Genomic DNA, 7984 nt, shown 5'->3' on the forward strand with positions numbered 1-7984 from the left:
TGAGTCCAATGACCTCCTGATGCTGCCTACCTTCCTGTCCACCCCCCGCTCCTGATGCTGCCTGCCTTGCTGTGTCCCTCTCCCTCCTGATGCTGCCTGCCTTGCTGTGTCCCTCTCCCTCCTGATGCTGCTTGCCTTCCTGTGTTCCCTCTCCCTCCTGATGCTGCCTGCCTTGCTGTGTTCCCCCTCCCTCCTGATGCTGCCTGCCTTCCTGTGTTCCCTCTCCCTCCTGATACTGCCTGCCTTGCTGTGTTCCCTCTCCCTCCTGATCCTGCCTGCCTTGCTGTGTTCCCCCTCCCTCCTGATACTGCCTGCCTTGCTGTGTCCCCCTCCCTCCTGATGCTGCCTGCCTTGCTGTGTTCCCTCTCCCTCCTGATACTGCCTGCCTTGCTGTGTTCCCTCTCCCTCCTGATACTGCCTGCCTTGCTGTGTTCCCTCTCCCTCCTGATGCTGCCTGCCTTGCTGTGTCCCACTCCCTCCTGATGCTGCCTGCCTTGCTGTGTCCCTCTCCCTCCTGATGCTGCCTGCCTTGCTGTGTCCCTCTCCCTCCTGATGCTGCCTGCCTTGCTGTGTCCCCCTCCCTCCTGATGCTGCCTGCCTTGCTGTGTCCCACTCCCTCCTGATGCTGCCTGCCTTGCTGTGTCCCTCTCCCTCCTGATCCTGCCTGCCTTGCTGTGTTCCCCCTCCCTCCTGATACTGCCTGCCTTGCTGTGTCCCTCTCCCTCCTGATCCTGCCTGCCTTGCTGTGTCCCTCTCCCTCCTGATACTGCCTGCCTTGCTGTGTCCCCCTCCCTCCTGATGCTGCCTGCCTTGCTGTGTTCCTCTCCCTCCTGATACTGCCTGCCTTGCTGTGTTCCCTCTCCCTCCTGATACTGCCTGCCTTGCTGTGTTCCCTCTCCCTCCTGATACTGCCTGCCTTGCTGTGTTCCCTCTCCCTCCTGATACTGCCTGCCTTGCTGTGTTCCCTCTCCCTCCTGATGCTGCCTGCCTTGCTGTGTCCCCCTCCCTCCTGATGCTGCCTGCCTTGCTGTGTCCCTCTCCCTCCTGATACTGCCTGCCTTGCTGTGTCCCTCTCCCTCCTGATGCTGCTTGCCTTCCTGTGTTCCCCCTCCCTCCTGATGCTGCCTGCCTTGCTGTGTCCCCCTCCCTCCTGATACTGCCTGCCTTGCTGTGTCCCCCTCCCTCCTGATGCTGCTTGCCTTCCTGTGTCCCCCTCCCTCCTGATACTGCCTGCCTTGCTGTGTCCCCCTCCCTCCTGATGCTGCCTGCCTTGCTGTGTCCCCCTCCCTCCTGATGCTCCCTGCCTTGCTGTGTCCCCCTCCCTCCTGATACTGCCTGCCTTGCTGTGTTCCCGTCCCTCCTGATACTGCCTGCCTTGCTGTGTCCCCCTTCCTCCTGATACTGCCTGCCTTGCTGTGTCCCTCTCCCTCCTGATGCTGCCTGCCTTGCTGTGTTCCCTCTCCCCCCTGATCCTGCCTGCCTTGCTGTGTCCCTCCCCCTCCTGATACTGCCTGCCTTGCTGTGTCCCTCTCCCTCCTGATGCTGCCTGCCTTGCTGTGTCCCCTCCCTCCTGATGCTGCCTGCCTTGCTGTGTCCCTCTCCCTCCTGATGCTGCCTGCCTTACTGTGTCCCTCTCCCTCCTGATGCTGCCTGCCTTGCTGTGTCCCCCTCCCTCCTGATGCTGCCTGCCTTGCTGTGTCCCTCTCCCTCCTGATGCTGCCTGCCTTGCTGTGTTCCCCCAGCCTCCTGCTTGTCTACAACAGAACGCACCAAGACAATGACCAGTAACTAACACTGAGAATAATGACAGGGGTGTGAACATAGAAGGGCAACAACAGATTTGTAATGAAACATTGATGAAACTAAAATGATACCTAGCTCAGAATCACCAAGAAAGATTCACAGGTGCAAGGAAAGGATTAGGCCTCTCACCGTCACCTTCTCAAGCACACCCATGGACCCCGGTAAATGCTCGCCCAGCCAGTGACACTCACATCCCAGAAAGCAATAAAAAAAGTTGCAGATGTCGGCAAGAAGATGTAACAAAGGAATAAGTACAAAGATTAACTATCATTAGGAAGAGTGTGTTTACTAACTGTAAACCAACAGAACTCAAAAAGTGACATGGAATGAGCTCGCTGATGAATATCATTTTGAATGGATTTGAGATTTAGATCTTTCAGGAGGGGGTCGACGTTGTTAAGGAGCAGTTTGTGAGTCTGGAGGAGAATATCCAAGGAGAGTGAACGAACAACCCAATGAGGAAAAGGCAGATTGTAGGCAGCACACACCCAGAGTCCTTCCTGATGAAGGGCTGATGCCCAGAAACGTCCACTCTCCTGCTCCTCAGATTCTACCTGAGCGGCCGTGCTCTACCTGAACCACACTCTCTGGTCTCTGGGATCTGCAGTCCTGACTTTCTCCATCCTTACCCAGGTGAAGCTCTGACAGACACATGGAAGATGTGCAAGTTCTTGGTGAATAAACGAATTGGTCGAGGCGAAGCCAGATTTTGGGAAGACGGTGAGCTCTCCGGGGATGCTGGGGCGGAGACACAGTGAGGGCTTTTACTTGGACCATCTGAGGAAGCCCAGGGGCTCGGCTAAAGGTCATCATTAATAGACCCAGCTCCTGCCGCAGGGGAACATCTGCCATGGTTTAAAGTGGAACTCGAGTCTTTAAGCTCAGGACTGGATTCTGTATTAGTGCAGACCTGAGGCAGGCGCTACATTGTCTGCAATGGAAGTGACCCAGAGTCAGGCTGTGGGTTCAATCCCCGCCTCCCCCAGCACACTGCCAGGGCGCTGGCCCCAAGCTGGTTAACTGCATTTTGTGGACTGAGCGTAATTTTCAATTACCCAACGTTTGGATCGAAAGTGCAGTAATTTCAAAACAAAATTCGAGCATTTTCTAAGAGAAACAAGTGACAGACATAAGCACAGCGCTGGAGACTAAAGCTTCAGCAGGTTTTGGCAGCGTCTGTGGAGGGAAATCTGTTTATATTTCAGCTTCAGTGACCCTTCCTCAGCGCTAGCAGGAAGGAGAAAGCTCCTTCGGGTGTAGACTGGAGGACAATCTCCAATCCCGAAGGAAATTCTAAAATGAGAGACCTGTGGCCTGAGCAGACACAGGATATGGAACACCCTGGTGAGCTTCAGGGACTTGTTCCTAATAATGATCCCGGCAGCTGGTGACGGAAACTTCCTGAGTCAGCACCAAGTCATTCTCCAGAATGAACTCAGCTGTCCGTCTCCCATCATCAGTGTTCGGGGGGATTTGTCCGGACACGCTGTTATCCAGCCTGAGAAAACATGTCCCTGTGAACGGGCAGTCAGCTCTCCTCTCATCCACAGTAAAGGGTCTCATCTTTATCCTCTTTGCTCTCTGCAAATCGTTTCTTATTCCTCCTTCGATTTTCTTGTATATTTTTTCAATCCGAGAATTTGGGGCATCTTCTTGGATGGAGCAGTATAATTATAGAGCAATATAAATTATAGAGCTGTGTTATTTTCGAAAGATAGACACAGCACTGCAGCCAGAAGTTCCCAAGAACAGGAACAGGCTGGGACACAGCGAGTCCGTTCCCAGCCAAAGGGTGGGAGCTGAACCGTCAGAGAGCCACCCGTCCCAGAGGGGGTGGGGGGAGATTCTGTCACTAAACCTCTCCTTGTTCTTTCCCTCTGGCCTCTCATTTAAATTCTCGAGTACGACTTCCCACCCGAATCCTCGCTTTGTGATTGTAGGTGGTTGTGAGTGGTTGTTTCCCAGGCTGGCAGACCTTACAGGATCAATGCTTTTTTTAACCATGTATTTGTTCGTGAGTTTGGATAGAGGTGAAATATAAACCAGCCCTCCACCTCGGCATTGCCCTGCAATGAGAAGGGTACTGCTTGTCACTGGCCACTCCTTCCTTCCGGGTAGCCCTTCCTTTGATGATAGCTGTCAGTCAGGAGGTGGAAGGAGAGGGGTTGATGAAATTACAATAGAACATAGAAAAGTCGAGCAGAACAGGCCCTTTGGCCCACTATGTTGTGCCGAGGATTAATCCTAATCTAAAATATAATAACCTAACCTACCCACCCCTCAACTCACTGCTCTCCATGTACATGTCCAGCAGTTACTTAAATGTCCCTAATGACTCTGCTTCCACCACCACCACTGGTAACGCATTCCATGCATTCACAACTCTCTGCGTAAAGAACCTACCTCTGACATCTCCTTTATCCTAATATCTTAAAACTATGACCCCTTGTGCCAGCCAATCCTGCCCTGGGGAAATGTCTCTGGCTATTGACTCTATCCATGCCTCTCATTACCTTGTATACCTCAAATCAGGTCTCCTCTCTTCCTCCTTCTCTCCAGAGAGAAAGGTCCGAGCTTAGTCAACCTTTCTTCATAGGGCAAGCCCTCCAGTCCAGGCAGCATCCTGGTAAACCTCCTTTGCACCCTCTCCAAAGCCTCTGTATCTTTCCTATAGTAGGGCGACCAGAACTGGACACAATATTCCAAGTGTGGTCTCACCAGGGACTTGTAGAGCTGTAGCAAAACCTCGCGACTCTTAAACTCAATCCCCCTGTTAATGAAAGCCAAAACACTATATGCTTTCTTAACAACCCAATCCAGTTGGGTGGCAACTTTGAGGGATCTATGTACTTGCACACCCAGATCCCTCTGCTCCTCCACACTGCCAAGAATCCTATATTCAGCATTACAGTTCAACCTTCCAAAATACATCACTTTGCATTTACCCAGGTTGAACTCCATCTGCCATTTCTCAGCTCAACTCTGATTCTGTCTATGTCGCGTTGCAGCCTACAATAGCCCTCTATACTATCAACGACACCTCCAACCTTTGAATCATCGGCAAATTTACTAACCCACCCCTCAACCTCCTCATCCAAGTCATTTATAAAAACTATAAAGAGCAGGGGCCCAAGAACAGAGCCCTGTGGGACCCCACTCAACACTGACCCTCAGGCAGAATACTTTCCATCTACAACCACTCTCTGCCTTCTGTCAGCCAGTCAATTCTGAATCCAGATAGCCAGATCTCCCTGTATCCCATACTTCCTGATTTTATGAATGAGCCTATTATGGGGAACCTTATCAAATGCCTTGCTGAAGTCCATATAAAGTTTTACTTTAGTGATGGAAAGGGATAGGTGTACTCCACCTAGCAAGAATTACAGTTGGGGGAAGGGAAATTACAATGCAATTAGGAAAGATTTAGGAAGTGTAGAATGGGGAAGGAAACTGCAGGGGATGAGCACATTAAAAATGTGGAGCTTATTCAAGGAAAAGCTCCTGTGTGTCCGAGATAAGTATGTACCTGTCAGGCAGGGAGGAAGCTATAGAATGCGTGACCCGTGGTTTACTAAGGAAGTGGAATCCCTGGTCAAGAAGAAGAAGAAGGCTTATGTTAGGAAAAAATGTGAATACTCAGTTAGGGCACTTGAGGGTTACAAGGAAGTCAGGAAAGACCTAAAAAGAGAGCTCAGAAGAGCCAGGAGGGGACATGAGAAGTTGTTGGCGGATAGGATCAGGGTTAACCCTAAGGCTTTCCATAGGTATGTCAGGAATAAAAGAATGATGAGAGTTAAATTAGGGCCAATCAAGGATAGTAGTGGGAAGTTGTGTGTGGAGTCAGAGGAGATAGGGGAGGCACTAAATAAATATATTTCAGCAGTGTTCACTATAGAAAATGAAAATGTTGGCGAGGAAGATACAGAGATACTTACATCTAGACTAGAAGAGATTGAGGTTCACAACGAAGAAATACTGCAGAGTGTGAAAATAGACAAGTCCCCTGGGCCGGATGGGATCTATCCTAGGATCCTCTGGGAAGCAAGGGAAGAGATTGCCGAGCCTTTGTCATTGATCTTCAAATCATCATTGTCTACAGGAATAGTGCCTGAGGACTGGAGGATAGCAAATGTGGTTCCCTTGTTCAAAAAGGGTAGTAGAGACAACCCTGGTAATTACAGACCAGCGAGTCTCACTTCAGTTGTTGGTAAAGTGTTGGAAAAGGTTATAAGAGATAGGATTTATAACCATCTAGAAAAGAATAGTCTGATCAGGGACAGTCAGCACAGTTTTGTGAAGGGTAGGTCATGCCTAATGGATCTTATTGAGTTTTTTGACAAAGTTACCAAACAGGTAGATGAGAGTAAACCGGTTGATGTGGTGTATATGGATTTCAGCAAGGCGTTCGATAAAGTTCCCCACAGTAGGCTATTATACAAAATGTGGAGGAATGGGATTGTGGGAGATATAGCAGTTTGGATCAGTAATTGGCTTGCTGAAAGAAAACAGAGGGTTGTAGTTGATGGAACATGTTCATCTTGGTGACCAGCTACTAGCAGCGTACCGCAAGGGTCAGTGTTGGGTCCACTGCTGTTCGTCACTTTTATAAATGATCTGGATGAGGGCGTAGAAGGGTGGGTTAGTCAATTTGCGGACGACACTAAGGTCGGTGGAGTTGTGGATAGTGACGAAGGATGGAGTAGGTTGCAGAGAGACATAGATAGGATGCAGAGCTTGGCTGAGAGGTGGCAAATGGAGTTTAATGTGGACAAGTGTGAGGTGATACACTTTGGAAGGAGTAATCGGAATGCAAAGTACTGGGCTAATGGTAAGATTCTTGGGAGTGCAGATGAGCAGAGAGATCTTGGTACTGGATTAGTGGTGCTAGAAGAGCACAGCAGTTCAGGCAGCATCCAACGAGCAGCGAAATCGACGTTTCGGGCAAAAGCCCTTCATCAGGAATAAAGGCAGTGAGCCTGAAGCATAGAGAGATAAGCTAGAAGAGGGTGGGGGTGGGGAGAGAGTAGCATAGAGTACAATGGGTGAGTGGGGGAGGAGATGAAGGTGATAGGTCAAGGAGGAGAGGGTGGAGTGGATAGGTGGAAAAGAAGATAGGCAGGTCGGACAAGTCAAGGAGACAGTAACTGAGCTGAAAGTTTGAAACTAGGATGACGTGGGGGAAGGGGAAAAGAGGAAGCTGTTGAAGTCCACATTGATGCCCTGGGGTTGAAGTGTTCCGAGGCGGAAGATGAGGCGTTCTTCCTCCAGGCGTCGGGTGGTGAGGGAGCGGCGGTGAAGGAGGCCCAGGACCTCCATGTCCTTGGCAGAGTGGGAGGGGGAGTTGAAATGTTGGGCCTATTACCTGCCCTCGACCTCTTCATTTCCAACTGCCGCCGGGACATTAACCGCCTCAACCTGTCTACCCCCCTCCCCCACTCCAACCTCTCACCCTCACAACGCGCAACCCTCCAATCCCTCTGCTCCAATCCCAACCTCACCATTAAGCCAGCGGATAAAGGGGGCGCAGTGGTAGTCTGGCGCACTGACCTCTACACCGCTGAAGCCAAACGCCAACTCGAGGACACCTCTTCCTACTGCCCCCTCGACCATGACCCCACCCCCCCCAATCACCAAACCATCATCTCCCAGACCATACAGAACCTCATCACCTCAGAAGATCTCCCACCCACAGCTTCCAACCTCATAGTCCAGGAACCCCGCACTGCCCGGTTCTACCTCCTTCCCAAGATCCACAAGCCTGACCACCCTGGCCGACCCATTGTCTCAGCATGCTCCTGCCCCACTGAACTCATCTCTACCTACCTTGACACTGTCCTATCCCCCCTAGTCCAGGAACTCCCCACATACGTTCGAGACACCATCCAAGCCCTCCACCTCCTCCAAGACTTCCGTTTCCCCGGCCCCCAATGCCTCATCTTCACCATGGATATCCAATCCCTCTACACCTCCATCCGCCATGACCAGGGCCTCCAAGCCCTCCGTTTTTTACTCTCCAGACGTCCCCAACAGTACCCTTCCACTGACACTCTCATTCGTTTGGCCGAACTGGTCCTCACCCTTAACAATTTCTCCTTTGAATCCTCCCACTTCCTCCAGACCAAAGGCGTAGCCATGGGCACACGTATGGGCCCCAGCTATGCCTGTCTTCCATAATTACACC

Source organism: Chiloscyllium punctatum, chromosome 48 (genome assembly GCF_047496795.1).
Source record: "Chiloscyllium punctatum isolate Juve2018m chromosome 48, sChiPun1.3, whole genome shotgun sequence".
NCBI lineage: Eukaryota > Metazoa > Chordata > Chondrichthyes > Orectolobiformes > Hemiscylliidae > Chiloscyllium > Chiloscyllium punctatum.